Source organism: Camelus bactrianus, chromosome 1, assembly GCF_048773025.1.
Source record: "Camelus bactrianus isolate YW-2024 breed Bactrian camel chromosome 1, ASM4877302v1, whole genome shotgun sequence".
NCBI lineage: Eukaryota > Metazoa > Chordata > Mammalia > Artiodactyla > Camelidae > Camelus > Camelus bactrianus.
The window spans coordinates 45,553,969-45,578,746 of NC_133539.1; the positions used below are offsets into that span (position 1 = coordinate 45,553,969).

General features: G+C 37.7%; 1 long non-coding RNA gene across 1 annotated transcript in view; it reads right to left on the reverse strand.

The window, feature by feature from the left end:
• LOC105080143 (uncharacterized) overlaps window positions 1-24,778 on the reverse strand; it is a 565,054-nt gene that overhangs the window by 212,286 nt on the left and 327,990 nt on the right. The window contains exons 7-8 of the long non-coding RNA XR_012506674.1: window positions 21,219-21,328; window positions 15,068-15,258 (exon numbers count right to left, since the gene is read on the reverse strand). This is a non-coding gene — a long non-coding RNA (uncharacterized LOC105080143). The remainder of the gene's footprint in view (window positions 1-15,067; window positions 15,259-21,218; window positions 21,329-24,778) is intronic.

Sequence of the window (24,778 nt, forward strand, 5' to 3'; positions counted from 1 at the left end):
TTGGTTTGACATGATTTACCCTGACATTGCAAACATGACTATGTAGTGATCCCCTGCAAAGAATTCATAAAAATTTCACTTGATTCTAACTTCCCCTTCTCCTCACTATCAGAATATATATATATATTATTGCAGAAAGTCAAAAGCATTCTTTCTCTCTCTCTGAAGTTTTACATTGCATATTATCACATGGGTAACTTTCCAAGATCTTTCAAGTTTGGGAGGTAACAGGAATTATTTCCTTAATGTAAAAGGTGAGATCATAGACAGTTAATATGAAATTTCAAAGCTTTGACTGAGTAAGAACTGCAATTTTAGATGAAGGCCAGTAACTGAGAGTCAAATGAACTATATTATAACGTCTTGGAGAAAGTTTCTAGAGGCAGCATGTTGAGGAAAGTGAGAAACAGGAGAAACCACCTATTTAAACCCTGAGCTCATTATGAAGTTACAGCTGATTGGGTTCTATTGTCCCGGTGGATTGAAGATTACCTAAAAGTCAGGACAGCAGGAGAGGATGAAGCAAGAATCATCAATCAGAAAAAGAAGTCATTACAAGCAGATCTATGAGTCTATCAAGCTATGAAGGCTGAACTGAAATCAGGGAACTGAGGAATCAGAATGAGAAGTTAGCAGCACTGGAGGAGGAGAGAGGTGGCAGTAAGAAGAAAGAAAAGGGAAGGTAGTAACAAAAAAGGGAAGTTACAGGAAGGAGGCATGAATGAGTAAAAGGGACCCAGGGCTCTTCTGAGATGCTCTTCTTGAGGAAGCTACTGTGCTGCTGGGCAGAACGAGCAAAATAGGCAGGACTGGACAATGAGTGGACTAGAATGAGCCTTGTATTTATTCATTTTTTCATTCCTTATTCAACAAATACTAATTGCATGCCTAGTATATACCAGTCATTATGTTGAATTCTGGAGAAGTACAGGTGAACAAAATGGACCTTCTAAATAGCTTTCCTTCTCTATTGTCTACTATGCACTGTCACAGAGAACTGTAGACGGAAAACGTCTCTAAGGAGGCAGCAGCAATACCTCCCTTTTTGGTGGCTTTGGGGAGGCTGAGTCTCTTGGGTATTTTTTTTTTTTAATTTTGCGGGTCTGTTACATTTATTTATTTATTATGAGTAATAATGCATAATACGTAAATTTTTACGTTAGCTCTGAGTTTGTATTTGCACAGTACAGCCAATATTAACATGTGACACTTTCAAATTGTATTGATTTTAAGTTGTTCTTGAATTGTACAGCTCCTAATGGTTTCCTTTTTGGTAATGGGCAGGTGAACATGACTGATAAAAAACCCACACTCCTTCTTGAATATCCTAGCAAAAATTTTGACCAAATGAGGACATTACTTTGAGATTATCTGGAAAGAAAGGGTTAAAGAGACTGTCTTTGAGGAGGATCAGCCAAGGGTATTCTTTCACCGGGCAGTGGGGGCTTCCCATTCCTCTGTGAGCGCAGGAACTGCTCTGGCACCCACTGGTGCCCAGGGAGAGCAGTAACTCAGGAAAGGTCACACTTTTGTGTCTTTCCTCCTTCCAAACACCTAACCCTGCTATAATTTGGATAACAAGTCTGAAGGAGTAGGGCAATAAAGCCTCTATGTTATGGAACTGCACTAATTGGTTATATAAAGCATCGTTAGTACTGTGCTGAAACTCCAAACCCAAGGCTTACAAGCGTAGACATATGGAGCCTACTGCGTCAGGCAAGCACAGAAGTATCAATATACCCATTTCTTCCAGGTCCTGTCCCACATGGTTCTCCAGTCAGGCTCACATTATGACATTTACAGCCCCTAAGTATCATGAAACTCTTACACCATTAAAAAATAATTAAAGGTTCTATTTTTGACTGAGTTGATGTAAAGACAAAGACATGAATGTTCTATGTTGTAATATTTCCTTCTTTCTAAAACTCCACTTCTTTTCTTCTGATTTTAAAGGAAAGGAAAGCATTCTTGGGCTTCTAAAAGTATTGTGAATCCTAGGCAATCTGTCTACTTAACCTAATGGATAAGATGTTCCTGCCTCTGGTACCTGCTGCCTCTGGTACCTGCCACCTCTTCCCACTGCCATCAATTTACTTTGCTACCTGATCTCCTTTTGCTTTTTTTTTTTTTTTTTTTTAATGTAAACTCAAACTTAAGGTTTCTTTTTTGTAACAAAACAGGCTCTTCTCTGTTTACAAAGTTACTTCCTTTTTGGGGGGGGAGTGGTAATTAGGTTTGTTTGTTTGTTTTTAGAGGAGGTACTGGGGATTGAACCCAGGACCTTGTGCATGCTGAGCATGTTTTCTAGTGCTTGAACCATATCCTCCCCCCTACAAGGTTATTTCTGATTTGCAAAAATTACCCCCCATTCCATGTTTTTAGTAACCCCCATTTTCCATCATTCAATCTTGGCTGCCACAATCACAAAGAAAAAGAACACAGAGAAACAATCTATGAGTAACATGGGGAGAAGCATAAAATAAGAGAGTGGATAGAGCTAAAGAGAAAAAAGCATGGATTTCCATCTTCCACCTATTTTCTTCCTCAGAATCATTACCTCCAACTACCTATACTCAAAACATTTTTCCAAGTATCATATTTCCACCAAATCTCTATTTTCAGTAGCCATCATTGAAAGAAATCTCTAGGAAGAGAGGTCTCTAGGGGACCACTCCAGTAACTGTGCTGCTAAAAAACTACCCCACACTTACAAGTTCAAAGCAATCATTTTATTTCCTTCACAGCATCTGTGGCTGGAGAATCTGGCTTGTCTATCCTCTGTGTGGTCTGGGACCTCGACTGGGAAGACTTCATGGCTCCATGGAGATGAGCTGGTAGGTAGGGAGGGGCCTGAATCATTGGAGACAATTTCAGTGGTTGATGTCAGCTGTCAGCTGGGGGCTGATGACTGACATACCTACACATGGCATCTCCATGTGTCCTGAATTTACTTTCCCCACAGCATGGCAGCCTCGGGGTAGTAGGATTTCTTATATGGCAACTCAGATTTCCAATATGGAATATTAAAACAACAACAACAACAACAACAACAAAACAGATGGAAGCTGTGTGGCCTTTTCTTACCTAGCCGTGGAAGTTACATTAATTCTACCATACTCTGTGGGTCTAAGTAGAGACGTACCCTGCCAGATTTAAGGGGAGGGGATATAGTTCCCACCTCTCAGTGGGAAGAGGGTCAAATAATTTGTGGACATGTTTTAAACCACCACAGGTTGTTAACTAATCCTTCAAGCCGTTATTTTCTATGTCAAGTGAATGTTGTTGAAACCATTAGGCTCAAATATTACTACTCCACCTTATCTAAGGCAACAGAGCCCACCGTCATCGTGCACCTTTCTTAGGTAGAATGAGAACTAATGCTCCATCAAAATGCCTCCGCATTAAGGAAACTGCACAGCCTGGTTCTGGAAGTGGGGGCTATTATTGAGCAAATGGCTATTTGCTTAAGAACTTTATTGTTTCCTGCTATAGAAATCAGGCTATAAAAAGTCCAGTGTAATCAAATAACATTTCATTTAAAATTATGATGTCTGTGTACGTAAGTAAGAATCCAAGAGTAAAGATGCAGGCATGGCTGAGCATCTTAGGAAATGATAATGGGCTTACTTAAAACAGAAACCTTAGATGGTATTCTCAAGATTCCTTAGAATTTGTTCATCGGTGACCCTTCCACATTTCGGTTGAACACAACTTGGTGTATACAGTTAAGAAAATGGTTCCTGAATTAACACTAACATGTCAGCTCCTCTGAGAAGACTTAACATCTCTCACTATCTACAGTACTTTGTCTTAAATATTTTCAAAGCCTTAATTATATCCTGTGTACTTGGTAGTCTTAAACTAGATAAATGAATGAGTTTACTGTTTTTAGTGATTTTATAACCATTATTCTGGTCTTCCAAGGCTTTAAATTCTACAACAATAAAGATTGTATCACATTCTTCTTAAGTATACTATTCAGCACATGATCTTTCTTAACTGATTGAAATAAAAATATTTACTATCAACCACAAATAAAATGTGGCGCGAGGTGATATACTAACTAGAAATCCAGAGAAGTGCAGATATCTCATTTATGGCAAACTGGCTTGGTGGGGGCTGAGGTGGCGGCAGGGGAGAGGGCATAGGATAACCTGGAGGAAAAAGGAAATGATAGTACCTACCTCTGTTCTGTTGCAAGTAGACTTGAACCTACTTGCTAGGAACAAGTGACTAAAGAAAGAGAACCACACAGGCATCTAGGCAGGTGTTGGGGGTAGGATGAGACTTAGGGTAGTAAAAAGAGATGTTTCTGATTCAGATTCAGAATCAGAAATAAAATTAAAGACTCCAAGTCTCAGAGGATTTCCCATTATCACTATGTAAGGAAGCTGGAAACTGTCAAAGAAAGGTGATGACCATAAGAACGTAGCAAGATTCTGAGATCTTTGCAACTTCTCTGTGCTAGTTCTTTCTCTCTTCTGTTTTTCTGCTCTGGTTTATCATAAAATTCATAAACATCACTGTGGCGTATCCAGTGTTGTGGCAACCTTGTGGGCTATTCTATTGGGTGGGCTTAGATAGAAGACAGAAAGATCAGACACAGAAGGACTGAAAAAGTTAAGAGTTTCAGGTGACTCCTAAGAACAGAACACTAGTCTGGAGCACAACTTACCTGGAGGAAAATGTTGGAAGCGTATTAACAGGAAAACAAATAAACATGAAATCAAAAGACAAAGAGAGCACAGAGGCTCCTTGTGTCTCCTGACTGAAAGCTTTTCAGTCATGCCTTCAGAAGCAGTCCTCTCCACCCAGCAGCTACTGCAGCAACACAGGCAGTGACTGCGACTAAGGTAACAGGAGCCAGAGCGCAACCCGGAGCTCCCCAAAGGTTTCTGACAGTTCTCACACGCTCCTGCTCTCCTATTTAAGCGTTTTTACCTATCAGTTGGGCGTCGGAGCGTTTTACTGTTGCCAAGTATGACCGTCACTTTCCAGCCAGGCCTCTGAGGCCCAGGACCCTTGAGGTCTCTGTATCGGCTGTGGGTTAGCCTGGGCATCTGGATAAAACCACTTCAGTTTAATACACCCACACTAACACAACGAGAAGTAGGGAAAATGGTTCTTTGTGAAAAAGACCCAAACATGTGGTTTATTTTAGAAACATGTCCAGATCAAGAATTGGTGGTTTGGAGACAATAGATTGGCTTCTTCCACAGGCGGGAGTCTCTTTTCAATCAGCTAAACTGCATCTCTAGCCATAAAGCCTCAACTGTGTATCACTTTAGTTACAGCTGTGTTCCATGGTTAGAAATATCAATTTTTATTCCTTTACTAGCTCAGACTTGGCCCTTCTTTCCTGCAGAATTATACAGGACCAAGAAAAGCCTGAGCACCAGAAGTGAGGCAAATGCTAGAAGTACTGAATCCTCCACCTGCTGCATCTCTACATCTCTCTCTACCTGGTGTAATGGGCTCTTTTGAATAAAAGCCCCTTATTTCTCCTCAGCTCTCCAACTTACAATTAATTTAAGCAATCATATTTTGTCAAGGGCAGAAATACATCTATTTAATTTTAATAAATGTAAGGTTTAGCTCCTCCATGAATTTTTAAGCTTCTTTTGGGAAGGATCTTTGTTTCTTATGCATTTCTATCTGTCACAGCATCTAGCAGGACATTCACTGAGGATATGTCATTAAAGACCAGGTTTTGGAATTTGTGAAATTCCCCAGGATCAGAGGCTGTTTTCGTGAAGTGTTCTAGTTTGGGGCTGAGCTATGTCTGTTTGAAGCTGGGCATGTAAAGGACATAGATGTGGAAGCTGACAAAGGCAGGCCAACAGAGGACACAGTTAGTCTGGGGTGGCACCTAAACTAGACTCGGGAGAAGAGACAGAAGCCAGTGAACAGAGCTCTGGGTAAAGGATGGAAAATAGTCAACAGAAAGAGCCTCAAACAGGAGGGACTAGGATATTTTTCTCTTTTTGCTCATCTGCAATTTTTATTTTTTTCTATGGGAAATACGAATTTTATATATATATATATATATATATATATATATATATATATATATATATATATATATATTTGAAATCTTGGGAAACAGTCTCTTTTTAAAGTCTAGAAAAAAACCTAAGTCTCAAATTAGAGCAATCCCAAATAATTTCAACATAAATTTAATTCACACTTAAAATATTGTATAAGTTGACAAGTGGGAACCAAACATTCATTTTTTATTGGATTTTTACATTTTTCATGTATTTATCCATTCTTTATTTTCTTTTATTTTAATGTTAGGCCTTCTTCATTCCCACATTCCTACCTTCCTCTCTACATTTTAAACAAAATTTTCACTATTGAATGTACCCTTACATATGTTTTCTCCATATTCAAATGGTAACAGGCAAGTATGTATTGTATATACTCATGCAAACACTCACACATATGTACAAATGGAGAATTTTATTTCATTGTTTATTTTACTTGAAAAGATCGTTTAATAGCCACTTTTCTGTATCTTTCAATTTTCACTAAACAATAAATCATAGAAATAATTCTAATCAATTGTTAGCTTTAATTCATTTTTAATGACTCCAAAAGTGTGTTATGAATTTACCATATTTTCAGTCATTTTCCTATTGGAAAGCCATTGATTCCTATTTAGTATTTGGATACTATGAACACTGCAATAAATATCCTTCCTACTGATGCTTTATTTTACGGCTCGACAAACAACAAGAGCGGTTTCTGTGTCAGAGGATAAATGCATTTTTTAATTTTAACAGACACTGCATTCCAAAATGTCTTTAATACTTTAGGTTTTACACTTGTCAGTCAGGTTGTTACTCTTTCAAATTATTGTCAGTCTCATGGCTGTAATGTGATGTCTCTTCATTACTTTATTTTGCATTGAAAAAATAAGTCAGTTTGAGCATTATTTTCATATACTTGATCTTTTGAAGATCTCTATGAATTGATTCTTATCCTTTTTTTTAAATTGAGCTACTAGTCTCATCTTGACAAATTTTCAGTGTCCCATGTGTAATATAAAAACAACACTCTGTCACCATACTCTCATACACGTATTTTTCTTTCAAAACCTACTATACATCTTTTGATATTTGTCTGTGTTATCTTTTGCTATAAATGCATTTGCCTTATCTCTTACGGCTTCTAGGTTTTCGGTCTTAAGAAGGTCACACTTGCTGCTAGCTATTGTACATGTAGTGGTCTCCTGGATGTTCGCAAAACTGTTATTTTTACTATTTACAAATAAATCTTTAATCAATCTGAAAACTATTTCTTGTACATAATGTAAGATGCAAATGGACAGCTGATTGTGCCAGAGCTAATTGTTAATGATCCATCTTTTCCCTGTGAAATGAAATACTACCTTCATCAAATATAAAATCTTCTAACTACAGTTGATTTCTAGATGTCCTTTTTCTTCTATAGACTTATTTATCTACGTCTTTCTTATAAAAGAATAGCTGAATGTCAGAGTTTTACAAGATTTTTTATGTTATGCTCTCTTACTGCCCTTCGTGTGTGTGTGTGTGCGTGTGTGTGTATGCGTGGGGGGGGGAGGGAGGGAGGGAGAGAGAGCACGTGAGCTCTAAAACCTGGTCTACTCTGGCATGTAAATTTTAGGTAACTTTTTTTAAATTTTAAAAATTCCTAGTTGGGATTCTGACTGACATTAAGTCCACATATTAGTTTGAGAGACATAAAAATTTTAAATTATTTGTATTCTCATCCAAAAACCTGATTTGTCTTTTCATTTGTTAAGAAATTGCTTTATACCCTTTCACAGTTTTTTAAAATTTTTCTTTATGTAAATCCTAAACCTTTAAAATATTTCCCTAAGGACACAAAAGCACATGGGTACACTTCATAAATTACTCAATCCCAGCAAATCTTATGGAATCCACTAAGTCAAATATGTAATTGTGTCTGTGTGTATTGTGCTGAGAAGGCATATCCATTTGCTTTATATCATGGCCTGAATGTAAATTATGGGTCTTTCCTCTCTCCTATCTACAACTACCTTAATGTATATAGTTTATTATCCCACATCTCTTCAACCTGTTCTATTCTAGAGTAAATGACCCTATATTCATCTCTAGGTACTCCCACTTGCCTTATTAGTAAATAGTCCTCTTTTCCAAAAGAGTTGCTAAAATCACCATTTCTTTTCATTCAGAACCAAGACATGAGCACCTGACTGACTCTTAGAAGTGATGCAGATTCCATGCTTCACAGAGCAGACTTCTACCTGTCTGTCTGTCTGACTGTCATCTATCTATTCATATGTGGTTGATTTAAAATACAAAATCTATCCCAATTTCAACTGAAATTTATACATATATTATTTTTCTGATGAATCACTCAAGAAACAAGTTTTGATCTTGTTTTGTTTTTTTTTTTTTAACTTTAAAGGGGGGTAGGGAGAGGCCTATGAACAATATCCTAAGACCAGCTAAGGAAATACACAACACAGTAAGTGCATATCCAAGATGTAAGTCCTGCCCCAGCTAGGTGGTGACCAGAGACTGGGGACCCATCCAGCCATATCAGTTAGAACCCTGCTTTATATTAGCAGCTGTTTTAACTCACAAGCCAAAGGCATCTGATTCCATAACAACAGAACAGGTGCTGGATTGTACCCAAGGACTTGTGACTTGTCTAATAAAAATTAAGACAAAACATAGACTGTACAATTTAAAGCCCAAGTAGGGCAAAACTGATTTAGAGAAGATGGATTTAGGAGGAATTATTCACAGCTGATTTCTCTTATCCTGATCTACAAAAGTTTGCGGCCCCCATTGTTAGTCAACTTACTAAGAATGGACAAATCTGAGGGTCTGGACTTGAATCACTTACCCTGATATTAATGAACTGTGAAAAGTTGGACAAATTAAATTTCCAATGCCACATCTAAGAAATAGAGACTATAATCCTATATACTTTATATCAGTGGTTCTTAACTGGGTCAATTTTGGTTGTTACAACTGGGAGCGTGCTACTGGCATCTAGAGGCTAGGGATCCTGCAAGACATCGTACAAAGCACAGGACAGTCCCCACAGCAAAGAATTATCCAGCCTGAAGTGTCAACAGTGCTGATGTTGAGATACTGCTTTATAGGGATTTTGTGAAGATTAAATGGAATACAGCTTATGAGGTGCATTAAACAGGCCTGGCCTATGGTAAGCAGGTACATGGTTGCTGTTCTCATTATTATTGTTATTAATTATCTGAACTCAGTCATTTTTCCCATTCAACTTTTTTTGGGGGGGGGGATACTTTGTGGTTGCTTGTGAGGAGGGATAAAGTTGTAAAGTGCAAGATGGTGAGTGCTAAATTCTGCACATAAGTAAAATGCCACAGGAATAGTGACATATTAAGGACAATTTGCTAATTAGCATTGTACAGTATCTCCAACCATTTAAATCCAAACGTTTACTTTCTTCTAGGGATGTTTTCCTTGTTCACAGAACTCCCTTCAGAATTAGCAACTCCGGACAAGTCCTTAAAGTGAACTCCATCAAGTACTAAAACAAACAAACAAAACCCAACCATCCCTGTATGAAGTTTCTGCCTTACTTTGATCAGACACACTGTATAATACTGCACCTTATATAAAATGCCCTCTTAAAGATAATAAAAGGAAGAAATGTACACAGTCACTGAATTAATAATTATATGACCTGAATGACACAAAGATACAAATGGTGTACATGTTACACCCCCCGAGTCTGGTGAGCCACTACATGGATGTCTTCAATTCTGATTTGGGTAACTCAAGGTCTATATGGTTTGTATCAGGATTTTTTGATTAATGAATAAAACCTGAAGTGCTTAACAATGGGAAAAGGGGATTTTAGACAAAGATTAATATCAGATCAGCTAAGCTTTCCTGAGTTTGCACGTCAGCAATTCAAGAGCACTGACTCCACTGATTTTAGGACAGAGTCAGTGTAGTGTGGTGCCAATGCCAGCTACAGCATCATCACCAGAACACTTGTTAGAAATGTAGCCTCAGGCCCAGCTAGGTTTCCTGGACCAGGAACCCCGGGGATGAGTCCAGCAATGAGTGTCTGGTCATAGTCCTCAGGTGATTCCGATGCACACTAAAGTTCTGAGGTTGTACTACAGGAAAAAAACAAGCAAAACCAAACAAACAAAGAAGCTGCTTTGTAGGGACTCCTCAAAGTGAGTATTTTTATATGAATTTGTTTTCTATTCCTCAAAGAGGATGCAACCTAGATCCACTTTTGCTGAGGGGTCTTCATTCTCACTGAAATACAAGGGATTAATTTACCTAGATTCCTAACCTCAGACAGACACACAGCCCAACTGACAGTAGCAGAGAAGCTGGTTACTACCCCACAAGACTTCCTCTCACCACAGCACAAGAAGCACCACCTGATGTATGGAAAAAAGGGAAGAACTCTGGGTTTGAACAAAGTCCCTATCACTTACAGTTAAGTGAACCTTGAGCAAATTATATTACCCATGTTATCCTCAATTTTCTAATCTATTATAAGAAAGTTAATTCATAGGATTTTAATAAGGTATAAAATTAGGTGTCTGGTTCATGCATATATTTTTAAGAGATAAATAAAACTCCCAAGAAGAATGGATGTTTATGGCCAGCTAAAATATCTTTCTATGGATGTTATATCCTCTAGGAAAGCCACGTTATCAGAAGGTGGCTTAGTGAACGCAGGCTCAGAGGAGGGGAGTTATTTATGTAAGTCTTTCATGGGTCAGGCTAAGACTGCCTAACACAGCCACCTCTGCAGTAAGAGCTACCACTTACTGTCAGGCACTGTACTAAACACATATATTCACACATTTGCTCCTTTCAATGATCTGTCTCTGTCTTACACACGAGGAAACTGAGGCACACAGGGTGTACAAAACTTATTCAAATTCATATAACAAGCAAGTGGCAGGCATGGCTAGGAATGAAACAGCGGAGGCCTGCCTGTTTAGCACCCATGCTGGGAACGCAGCTCCCTGGCTTAAGCTGAAAGATGAATTGTCACTCTGAAACGACTGATTACTCTTGGCTTAAAATTTTCTTGCTCCTCTGCTGCTTCTTCAAGTGAGCTTAGCCAGCTCCTAGGTTTGGAAGAATTCCCAACCAGGGTTTCTGTTCAGGTGTCTGGATGTGCAGTTATTCTGACATACTGGGTGGCAGTGGAAACTTCTCTTTATATTTCAGCCCAGATAAAGATAAATGAAGGCTAAACAAGAAAAGAGCTGAAGTCAACATTTGGACTTTGATTTGAAACTAAATCACAACAGTGTTAACCCTTCCAACTTTTCAAATTCTTAAACATTTTAATCTCAAGTTGAGGAAAGAAGAGCTTTTATTTCATGGATCCCTCAAGCAATAGTTTTGTGCTAAATCTTTAAGTTTGTGGGTCATGATAATAGTTCTAAAAGCAACAGAGACAAAAAGAAAGAAGAGAGACTGAGATTATACTTAATCTAATCTATACCTTATTTTTCTTTTCAAAAAAAATTAATGCTTGAAAATAACACTTCACAGTAATACATGAAAATGCACAACTTCTTAAAATTGTATTTACCTACACCTAGTTAGCTTTTGTGATCATGATACAGATGACTCTAGTCCTTGAATCAGCTATTCTTGAAAAATGTTGTCATGGCCAAACCTCTATCACAGGGCACATTCTGAGCATGAAGGGGTAGTGATCAAGTGAACACTGTGGTCAGAGAGAAAGAGAAGAGCGCCAGCTGGAGTGTTAATTGCCAAATTTGTTAAGAGAGTAGGGAACATGGTAAACCTCCTCCCTGCCAGTGAAACTCCGGCATGACTTCTACAAGTCGAGAATTCCTGCTCTAGTTATACAACAGGATACACATAAAGCAGCATATAATCATTGAGTTATTGGCAACAAGGTAAATTAAGGAAGAGACATTTCTTTCAAAATATTCATTGACTATATAAAACATTTCAATCTTCCAGGTTTCAGGGATACAGCAGAGAACAGAACAAAAATCTCAGCCCACAAAGAACTTAAATTCTTAATACTCATCAATGAAACCACATAACTCCACATAGCTATTGAAAATAAGATGGACATAACTACTCCCAAGTCTCATAAAATACAGTATCCAGAATTTATTTCAGAATGTCTTCTGTAACTATCCTTGTAATGATACAGCTGTGGAATCTTCATACTGCATAGTATCTTTCTTCAGCAACACATGAGGATTTGTATTGGGATGGAACAAACATTGTGGTGGGATAAGCTTTGTCATCAGAGATAAAGCAAGACCTTAAAAACAGAACAAATGTAAGCACAGGCTACTCCTTGCTGCCACTGCCCATGTTGTTTATAAAATTGGACACCCGAGACGCCATTTCATATGCCTCTTACAGAATTTCCAAATGCACTCAAACTAGTGAAGACCTAACATGAGAGGGAGACACCAAAAGAGCGATGCAAGCATTCAAACTCAAGAAATAAGGGCATTCTACAAACACACTCCATTTCATTTCAGAATTTGACACCATAAATCAACCACATGACGGTATCCTTTGAACAACGTTAATTCTGGGGAGAGAATTAATTAGTGTGTAGAAGTACAAACATTGAGCTAGAAGTAATTAGATGTGAATATATCAGGTGGACTCTGAAAGGAAATGAAAGTATTTTTCTCTGAAGGAGGTTGTCAATAACAAGCAGAAAAGTAGAAGAGGAAATTCTGGCCACCTAGGGACACATCTCTTTGGAAACTGAGGCATAACAGCATAATGGGATGCCCAGAGTGGCTACAGTTATGGGTATGTTGGTAATAAATATTACATAGCATAACAGTTCTAAAACTAATGACTGAAAAAGTGCCAAGATATAGCAGCTATTCAAAGGAGCTATGGATAGATTAGATGGGGAAAAAAAGAAAAAGGAAAAGGAAAAAAACAAAAAGTTTTGAGAAGGAGTTGAATGAATTAAAATGGAGACAAGAGTGTATTCACTTTTCAACGAAAGCTTTCATGTGCTGTGGGGAGTGGAATGATAGTTGGAAGGATTAGCAGATCTTGATTTTTGAGGATTAGAGAAAACTAAATTGTCTTTAAAAACAGAGGTGAAGCAAACAGGGAAAAGATGAGGAGCCTCATGTTCACTGAGGGAGAACCTCAATTAAGAACATACTGAATCCATTCAAAAATCATTTCAAACATAATTCGAAACTTTGATGCTTGGTCTTTCATTTAGCTTTTGCAAAATATTAACCTTTCCATTTTTATTTTATCTGATTCCCTGGGTAGTCCTACCAAAAAGAATCACTTTAAACCCAGATTCATTATAATGTACAATATAAGGATCCCATTTAGGAAAGAAAAAAAAAACCCTACTTTTTATTTAAGTGCCTTTTAGAAATCCACGATTGTTTCACTTAAGGGAAAATGTTTTTAGAGAAGCTCAGTATTTCTTGAGAATCCAAAGTGAAATGACTTTTTGAAACTAAAGCAGAGACGAGCTTATCACCACTCAGAAGACCCTTAACTTTAGGCCTTGACAGTTTTCTCAGTCTTTTTTTAAACATTAACTGTAAAGCTTGACTGAAACTAATTTTTGCCTAAAGAATTTGTCCCTAGTAAATTAAAAACGTTAATTCATTTACTAAGAAAGTATAGCCCAGCCAATTATAAATAATTGATTCCTCTTTCTATTCCCCATTTTATATATATCCATATACAGTGCAGTAAATATTGGTTGTTGTTGAAGATGTTAGTGGTGGTGGTGTACACGGTAGAAATTTTGCATCTTTTTCGTTTTTGAACAGCAACTCTACTTCCCTGGGAATCACCTGTTGCTCATTCCATCTGACTCTCTATGGGCTGCCAATCACAGCACATCTGTCAGTTTTCTCATGGGTTTACAATTAACCACCAATCACAATACTTCATCCTTCTGACCACAGAAACTGGCTCAGGGAAATCATAGGACACAAGTTTTGCAAATTAGAGTCTTTATATGGACACTAAAGGAAAACTTTTATCTTTCCCTTAAATCATTAGCTATAAAAAGTGTGATTCCAGAGCTGCTGGTAATGATGACTCTACCACATAGAGAAGGCCCTGAAAATTCTCAGTCAGGAGACTTAATCACAGCTGCTCTCCCTTTGTTTCAATTCTGAATACATTAAGTGCCCATCTTACGTAAAAACTAGTCTAGAGATAGTAATAGACTGAAAAATAAATACGATGTCACCTCTTTGTTAAATTTTCAGCCTAGTTAATAGCCTGTAATGTTTCAGTCATCAGAGTTTATTCAAAATATCCTAAATGAGAATGTATTTTTTCCAGCTATTTGACAGCCCTGGTGATACAGTGGTGCTCACACAGATACACTTCCTGGACTCATGGAGTTTACAGTTTGCGAAAAGAAATGCATTAATCAAGTAGAAATATTTAGTTTTAAACTGTGATTAATATTCTGAGGCAAATCAAACATATTTGAATATTTATGTAAAAGAGGAATCTATTTGAGATTTGGTGGTGGGGTGTGGTGGTGATGGTAATTTCGTGGACTGGAAGGCTGGAGGTGGGAGCAGACAGGCCTAAACCCTTAATGCTGCTGCTGGGCCCTAAGGGAATATATGACATCAGGTCACTGGGAGCGTATCCTGCTTTGACTCGGATGCTCACAGTCTCCACCACCATGCTCCATCCTTCACCCTGACACACCCTGGTTGCCACAAAAAAGAAGCAAAGTAAGCTGCGGCAGAGGTGCTCTTGGGACACACTCTGGGAGCCAATGGAACGTGGCCTGAAACAGCAATGAGCTCTATGCCCGCGGACCCGGGGTCGGGGATGGTTAGGAGAGAAGCAGGCAGCTGCCTCAAGCCAACTGACAGTGAAGGATTTCTAAAAATACTAAAATGTTCAATGGAGAAAAACGAGATTACTTTTCACAAATGTAATTAAAAATTGGAGTGCCTGTTGTATACATGTCACCAGCAAAGCCCATTAACATCTCCTGGGAAATAAAAATACAAACCGGGTAATCAGTAAAGTCTAACCTTTTTTCTCTTTTCCTTTGTGCTTCCTCTAGTTTCACGTGCTCACAGGGCGCCACACAGAAGCCTTGCACCCAGTGCTTCAGACCGGAGTTCTTCCTGCCAGACGGCTGCGCCACCGCCTCAGCTGGTCGGACCGTACGCAGAATTCAAGATGGCGGCGGCGGCGGAGGGTCTCGTGCGGGGAGGAGGCGCTGCGCAAGCCCAGATCTGGAGCTTGAGCAGCTCACCTGTGCCCGCCCTGACCTCTGCCTCCTCCCCCGCCCCCTCCCACCCCCATCCGCTGCTGAGACCCATAAAAAGCAGCCCCGCCCTCCGCCGTCAGGGACAGCATGTGCTCCTGAGGGCGAGCCCACCCCTCTCCATTCTCTGAAAAAGGACTAAAATTTTCCTTTGCTTCTGAACTGAACTTGGTCTCCTAGTGCTGTGAGTAACACTGGGAGGAAGACCCTTGGTGGGGACGGACTCCGCAAGGTCGGTAACACGATCAGCGTGTGAAGCTTGAACTACCTCAAAGGGAAGCAGGAAGGGCTACGTTTCTTCTAGAAGTGTGTAAGGCCTAGATGGTAAGTCTGCAAGACACTGGGGAAGCATTTTAAGGGAGCAGAGATGATTCTGCTCAACATATTCTACCATCTATTGCAAGATTGCTGGTCTGAGTTTTCTGCCATCGTTATTTCTGGGTCTGGCATAGGGCCTGACTTACAGTAAGTACTCAGTGTGTTGAATGAATGAAATATTACAATGAGAAACAATTCCCATGCTTATATTTAGCAACTTTGCCTAAATTTCTAGGAAGAATGAATGTTTTTTCCTTTTCAGTCATTTCTTTCTTACTGTCCCTTCATCAATACCTATCAGAAAAAAATACTGGATTCTCTTGACTTCTTTCTTTACCTGAAAAAAAAAAAACTTATATCAATATAAAATAAATGTCAGTTATATTTCTAGGTATTTAGGAAGTTTCACTGTTCGGTTACTAGCATCTTTTAAGCATCTTACTATTGCTATAAAGGAATTGCACTATCCCCATTCCTACCCAAAGAGCCAACAGAAACAGTGATGACAAGTATCAAGTTCATTTCCAAAAGTGTGTCGTTATTTACTGTTCACTATTTCAGCGCTGTGGAAGACTTTCTGCCTGGAAAGTTGGAAAGGCTTCATAGAGGAACATAAGTACTCGTGAAGACTTGAAGGATCCAAAGAAGTCAAAAAGACAAAGATGTGGGAAGTATCCTTCCAAGAGAAGGAGGGAATTTAATAAGATTACATGCAGAGGAAAGCAGAGTTTGGTATTTAAAGATTCCTACAACTCTAAAGAATGCGAGCATTTTAAGATTGTTTGTGATGAATTTTATAATCAACTCTTTCAAAGAACTGTATTCCCCAACTGTTTGTATCAGTTTCTATCAATAAACTATAATCTGGAGAATACCCAGATGGTAAATAAAATTTCCTTTTTAGGGCAAATTTCTCTAAATTATAAGCTAGTAAAAGCTTCCTATAATTAAAGAGAGTAGAGAGGGAAAAATAATAACTTCAAGTTGAAATTCTAACTATAAGGAAACTTGATTGAGTCAAATTGTAAAAATTCAGTTATTTGTGGTTATGAGGTTTTTTATGACTGTTATACAATCTATCTTTATGCTTTTTAAAATCATCTATAGCTCCTTTCATCATTCCTTCTTTATCCGTTAAAAGCTTTGAGAAAAATGGAAGGAGAATGTAAACAGAAAAATTAAATTCAAGAGAAAAATAAAATGCCATTAAATAATTTAATATAAAAGAAGATAATTTGGAATGTAACAGTATGGGCAATTAGGGTCGTTAGAAAGTAAAGACAAACAGCTTGAAGAATTAAAGGAAGAATGGATAAATAGATATAGAGGTTTTTATTCATCTGTCAGTCCATCCACTCATGCATCCATCTATTTGACTCCAAACTCTGTCTATAATATAGATTCATATTTCCAGAGATCCTTTGGACAACTCTATCAAGATTTTACAACTTTCTGCCTTTTAGAAAATTGGAAGTGTCAACATTCATTTAATTTCTCAAGACAACAAAGTCATTCTTGATTCAACATTTTCCTTTGCCACTCATACAAAATTGTTCATCAAGTCATATTGATTCTACATTTGAAAAGTCTCATTAACTTTCTTTTTTTATTGTTGTTGTTGGGAGCCACTGTCATAGATCATCTCTTGCATGGATTACTGAAACAGAATTGTTAACAGTTTTCTGATTTTACTTCACAGAGCCCTTCCAATTAATCTTATTTCTTGATATTCAATATATTTTTCTTTCATTTAAAGAAATAAATCTTTCAAATACACAAGATTATTACAGAGTATAACAGAGAACTATATTTAAAAATTGTTAGTATTTTCCATGTTTGTTTTAGAAGTTTTTATTCCTAAAAAAATGCTGCTGATGAACCGAACTCTTTTTCACCCTTCTCTGTTTTCATTTTCTTCCCAGCCTTACTAAACAAACTTAGTCCCCTGAGGTTGGTGTGCATCCTTCCCACCTATGATTTAAAAAAAAAAAAACTGTGTCAGGTATGTATACATAGAAAGCTATGTTCTATATAGTTTTGTGTACTTTTAAATTAAAGCTACATGGTGTAACACCATGCATATTCTCCTGCATCTTACTTTCTTTACTCAGTGTTCCTTCAAATCACTTCAGCATTTTTTCATTCAGCATGGGAAGGTGTAGTTCTGTTGATACAGTTTATTTGAAATACTTTGTAGTATTTGTTCCATCTTCCCATCTTCCTTATTATATACGTTCTGTATTTCACTCAGCTTGCTACTAACTATTGCCTTTTCCCAACTGGTTAGTGTTAGTACTGGTAGTAGAAGTCACAGCAGTAACCGTAGTAGCACCCATCAATGATTATTTAAATTCACAAACATTTTCATCAATTTCTCTGCCCGTTTCTCTTCACATTCCACTCTTGGTTTTGTGTCAGTGTCCTTGTTAGTAAAGAACCTTTTGAAAATGATAAACTCTCACACTGAAAGCATTATTCAATCTCTCTTGAGTCCCTACCAATGAGTGAAGTTCTAAGTTGACAATCATTTTACCTCAGCACAGGATATTATTTCATTATTCCTTATAAATATTTTTACTTTTACCCTAATTTTTTTTTTTTGGTTGTCTTTTAATTTTTTCTGATTTACTTTTAAGATTTCTATATTGTTGATGTTCTCATATTTATTAAATTCAAGAAAACCCGGGTCTTTTTGTGTGTTGGACATTGCCTCTCATGTTTTCTCTTACGGAATTTTATTAGCTATATGTTGGACATACTGAATCTAACCTCTATGATCAAAACTTTTTTTTTTTTATGTGACCCATAAGTTTATCTCTTTGAGCTTTGTTTTCTGTGATTTTTTTTCAAGGTTCCCCTTCTCCTGGTTTATTTTCTCAATGGAACTTATTATCTAAGTCTTTAAAATGTACTTATTTTTGTTATTGCTTTGAATTTGAGGGGCTATATATTTCATTTCTTAAGGTTAGATTTGTTCCTACCTTAAACTTGCCTTCCCCTCACAGTTTAGTACTTTCAATGTGATTTCTATTCTTTTTAAAAAATCTTCTTAATCGTTTACTAGCAGAGTATTCAAATTTCATTCTACATTGTAATATTGCTTCCATTTCTTGGTGTTAGTTCCTCTCTTTGTTATACGTACCAACCCCCACTTCAGGTGACAGTTCCTTCATTTGTTCTGCAATTTTTTAATGTGATTTCATTTTTAGTAGGACTCTTTGGACTCTGGGGAATCTGAAGTTCTCTGTAGACTGGTTTACATCTTTTGTGGTTATAGGAGGTTCAGTGGTGCAGTAGCTAGGATTCTAGTTGGCCCCCACGACCTTTGTCTCCTACCCTATGATTATGTTATATTACTGGCTGTGATGGTCAATTTATATGCCAACTCGGTAGGCTAAAGTCCCCAGTTATTAAACCAAACAGTAATCTAGGATTTGCTCTGAAGGTATTTGTAGATATGATTAAAATCCATAATTAGCTAATTTTAAGTAAGGGAGGTTATCCTAGCTAGTCTAGGTGGGCCTGATTTAATCAGTTGAAAGGCCTTATGAGCAGAACTGAGGCTTCTCAGAAGAATTCCGCTTGTGGACTACAGTTCCAGCTTGCCCTTCCTGCCAACGTATCCTATGGATTTCCAACTTTCCCAGTCAGTCCCCACACTCACATATGCCAATTCTTTCCAATAAATCCCTTAATATATATCCCTTCTTCTTTTTCTCTGATTGAACACTCACTGACATACTGGCAAAAGAAATTTTTCAGTGTAATAAAAGATAGAAAAGGAAAAAGTAACTCGTCTAAACTTACAAGGAAACCAATCTGCCAACAACCTAAATGAGCCCCGAAGAAGACTCTTCCCCAAAACATCCAGATAAGAGCTCAGCTTGGCTGACACCTTGATTTTGGCCTCAAATGACCCTAAGCAGAGAACCCAGCTGAGTCTGCCCACGTCTTTTGGCCTACAGCACTGTGAACTAATAAGTGGACATTGTTTTAAGCCAGTAGGTTTGTGGTAATTTGTCACACAGCAATAAAAAACCAACAGAAGTACTTTGGACCAGTATTCACATTGATGTCTTAGGTTGATATTCCACACCATGGGTAATGTGAACTTCATTTTCAACTTATGAGTGACCCGGGCTTGGGTTTAAATTTCTGTTGTGTGATGATTTCTACCCTCACCCCCTGGCAGGCAGCATTCTTCCTTGTAGTTTCTTTAGTCGGTGGATGAAATGTGACTAATCCTGTTTTTAAGAAACAGGCAGTTCTTGGCTTTACAAAGGATCCCAGGTCCAGGTCCACTTACCTCTTTCAGAATTTTTACAATTAACCTTTTTTTAAAAAGGCTAAGTTCCTATGCCAAAACTTCCAGTCTGAACATATAATTATAAGAAAAACCAGGATTAGGTGGTAGAATGAGACTAGAGAACAGTTTCACAGTCACTTAACTGAATTCCTTGGAGACAAGCAGTTCAGAACTGATCACTTTTCCAGTTTGACAAACGTAATACAGGGCATTTACTACGTACTACATAACACCCTTCCTAAGCCTGGGTCAGTGTTCTGTGATCAAAGACATTGGAATGTATTAATATTCACACCAAGTCGACAAATAAAGAATATGAATATAAGCTCAGGTAAAATTTGACTGCTATTTGGTTCAAGTTAGGGCAGAGTTTACCACCAAACACATTAAAACAAACTCTACAATTTGGGAGCTCTTAGATTTTGAAATTTTAATAAGGGATTGTGGGTAAACATTCAGGGGAAGGTATTTTTAGGAGCAAAAAATGAGATCCTAAAAATTGGGATAAAAAAAGTAATATACTTCCATAAAGAACAAAGAAAATCTTGACAACAGGGCTTTCCAGTTAATTATAGAATTTTTTGGAGAGAACTTGACTAGACACACTGCTTTCATCCAGGCTTAGCACTTGGTGTTTTAAAGCTGCCCTTTCAAATTGTGAATTCCACTTGGGCAGGAGTATATCCTACCACTATTAGCACTAAATAAATATTGCAATGTCACAAAAGTAGCCAGATCATCAGATTATTTAGCCATGTGCTGTCTCACAGATCCTCTGAATTCTGTTTCCCTTGGGGAGAAGAGCAAGGTTTGTTCGTATTTGGACACTGTCATTCTAAAGGGAGGCCTCCACCCACAGGTGCTGCCGTAGCTGAGAGGAATCCAATTTGCAGCTTAAGTAAAAAAGTCATTTACTTCTTTTGTTGCTCTGCAAAGGCAATTAGGCCAGAAGCTGCATATAATTCTGGAATAATGCTGAATTGTGTGTGTGTGTGTGCATGCACACATGTGTGCCTGTATAGCATTTTAAAGCAGGTGTAAATAATCTTTTCATTTAATTCTTTCAAAGAAGCTGACAGTAAAAAAATAAGGAAAGAACAGGAGAGCATTGTAAAAGGGCACAGCTGTCATCAGTCTGCTTTCTCATTCCAGATACATCGTCATGACTTCAGTGATCCTCCACTCCCCATATTCTGTGTTCAGAGTGTTTGCAAAGACAAAGGGCTTAAATCTACCACATCTTGATGTTCTACTAACAGTGTTTGTCACAATTCAAATAAACATTTACCTCTTGTGCCAAATGGTTTTCTTGACAATCTGTGGCTTTTCTTCTGACTTTGTTTTCTGTTCTCCTGAATCTAACGACACCGAGAGATCGAGTACTGGTTCCTCTTTCAGCTGAGAGAATAGAAAACATTTCTATTACAACAGCTTTTGAAATCACCTCTCCTCTAATTTCACTTAAATAGCTTCTCCTATCACCTGTGCTTTCAGTTGAGAAAAGGTTAGTTCTCATCCTCACAGGTGACAAATCGATGAAAGGACTGGTGACAATAGCAATGGGCTGTAGCCGGAGTTAATTATGCTCCGGTGCATGTCTTTCATTAAGGTGCTGTTTCCTTCACCAGAGCCCTCGATAAAGCATTTCTCAAAGGGCCCCTTAGGAGTCTGTGCAGGGTGGAGCAGCCTATCAGGCAGCTCCGGCGGGACACAGCGCCACGGCCTGTGAGGTGGCATTAATGGGGCTGAGTAATGCAACTTGACAAGGCCTGATGAATGGGACTTTCCAGGGGGATGGTCGGACAAATATCGACTCCATGACAAGCATAGTTTTCTAAACAATGTGAGACTTCATTTATCATTTGATTGGTTATGAAAAAGACCTAGTCCAAAAGGAGGGCTGGGATTTAATGAAGAAATTGTCTTCAGTGGTTAGAAGCAATATGAGTTGATGGGTTTATTGGTAATTATACTCTTCATCTTGTGGCATGAGAGAAATCTCTGGCTTGAGAATGTGACTAAGAAATTGCCAAACGGCAAATTGGAGTGAAAAACTTGCTACCTCCTTAACAACTTTGTGGCTGCCAAATATGTCTAGATATGCCAAAAGTGGGAACTGATACTACCTAATAGCTTTGACTTCTAAAATATGCTCCATCACCACAATCTTGACTATAATATTTCATATCTTCAGTTTAGAAGATTCTTCTGGATTGTTTTTTTCTGTGATGCCCCATATCCAATGAGTATAAGCTTTGAAAGAAAATTTGGAAAGGGGGACTCTTGTTTTTTCCTGCACTGGAAACTGGAAACTTAACTATAATGGTTGCATTGGTTTTACTAAATGAGGTATGTCCAGTAACAGAAAGAAGAGGTTATTTAAATCAAGACCTCATGGAGACGACAACATTTTGTTGAGGGAGATTAAGGAATATTCATATTGAATGAAGTAAAAAGTCTGTACACAGGAGCTGGATTTCAGTCTTGAGTTCTCTGTTCTAAACAACTGACAATAACCCTTAACCATGGTTAATGAAATAGTTCTTGTCAGAACAGTGCCTTGTTCCACATCATTTATGTTGGGATGGCAGTTTCTTATATTTTGAGATCTTTGTTATTAACGTTTTTCTATGACTGTAGTTTATCAAACCATTGGTTATGTGACCCCCGGGTACACTTTGCAAAATGTTGGCCCTGGGTCTGTGAGGTTTGCAGCACTGTATTAACCTGTGTGCGCCACCCACGTCTGCTGGTGGCTTTGTTCTCTTTGTGGTATCAACATCATCATCCTTATTATTATTATTAAATTTTGGTGGAACAACAGAGGAAGAGATGTTTGTAAAGTCTCTATCTGCTTAAAGAATAAGAAGGAAAGACGCACAATTACCAGAAGACATAGAAGCAATGAAGGTTTCTATGTAACACTGCTAAATATATTAACCTTGCCCTCCTTCCCCACAAGCAAAAATAGGATTGGCACTATTGCAGTTAATTTTTAAATTCCATACACTGTCTTCAAGAAAAGCCCATGCTTGAAATAACATGGTCTGCTGATATACAACTGCCTCTCTAAAACAATTCCCTTATTCATTTGCAAGTCAACTAATCCTTTGTCTCCATGTTGCTTCTATTTTGAGGCCACGTGTGTGTCTGGAAGAAGTTTTTGAATACGAAGATGATGATAATCATAACATGCTTTTGTGAAGTTCAAATTCTACAAATTCTTTCATTAATGTCACAGAATTCATCTCTTATAATAGCTAAAGGGAGGGAGAGAGTTTGAAATCTACAAATACAGAGAAGATGTAAGTTGCAGAAAATAAGCGAGAATTTAGAAAGAAAACACATAGTTCTGAGTTTAAGTATCCTGATTAATCTACATATCTACATTAAGTTCTTTCAAACCTGAATTTAAGCCTCTTGACCTCTAAATAAGTATTTTATTACATGGCTTCCCTAAATTCTCCCTAATGTTAATGAAATCTTTGAATCTTGAAATCTGTGAAGTTCGAATGCAGTGTTCACGTTGCCATTTCAGTTTTTCTCTTCACTTTTTTCTGGTAGTGTTGAAGGTTTGGCATCTCTTCTGGGCAAGTGTCTAATTACTACTTTCCCTTGGCATTTAGCCCAGTTAATCTCATTTTATTTCCTTCTGCAGAGCATCCCAGAAAGAGTAGGGTTATTTTGAGATCTTTACAATGAATAAATGAATTTTTTTTTAGGTGACTGCTATCATTTCTAAATCAACGACTTCTTTTTATAAGTCACTGATAAAAGAAACACATTGGGCCAATTTGAAAGAGGAAAAGCAATGTCAACTTAGCAAGTGTGTGTGTGTGTGTGTGATGGGGCAGATAAAATAAAGGGAAGATAATCTGTAAGTGGGAGATTCCTGAAGTCAAAATACTTTATTTTTCTTTATTATAGTGGTTTCCATAAGCATTAATAGTGCGCTCTCCTTCCTGATGTACTTCAGGAGTTCATATGAAAGACAAAACCAAAGCAAAACCTATATATTTCAAACTACCCCCAAGAAAACCCACTGTATGACTTTTTGTTAATCTCCCTGAGTTTTATTATATGCCACCATGATACCCACATAAAAATCTTTAGAGTTGGAGACTTGAAGTACAGAAATAGAATGTGAAAATGGACATAAAATCACCAACTTCATAGCCCACTATCTGCTCAGTATCTGGCATTAAACACATACACATGCCCACAAAGACACACACTGAAACTTGTCCTTCCTAGTTTCTCAAACTTTCCCCTTGTACCAAAATTATTAATTTTGATAAGTGCCCAAATGTTTGTATGAGTTATGAGTGAATATGTGGGGACAGGCCATGTTTGAAAATATGGAAAATGTCTATGTTTGGCCACCACTGACCTTTCCTAACAGAATGTATTTACTCTTTCCCTGACCTTTCATGAAGAAGCAAAACTCAGTGAACACAGGGGAACGTGTGGATTTGTTATATAACTTTGGCATCATAGAAAATAGTTTCCCCCGTTTTTTTTTTCTCTGAAATGCTTAGCTCAGAGACATGCTGATTAACAAAAACAGTCTAAATTTAAGACATGTAGGTATTTTCTGGTAACTTGTTAATTCTGAGTAAAAGTCAGCAATGAGTTAAATAGTTAAACACTCATATGCACACACGTGCAGAATTTCAATATACTATTTCTTTGCTGATTAACTTCTGGGGCAAGTGATTTCAAAAGGTTTTTAGGTCTTCATATTCTAGGCATCTAAGGTTAATTATTTTGCAATTGGAGCTATTACATGGTTGTGAAATTTCACAAACTATCATAGTAAAATATATATATATATGGGGCATGTCATAC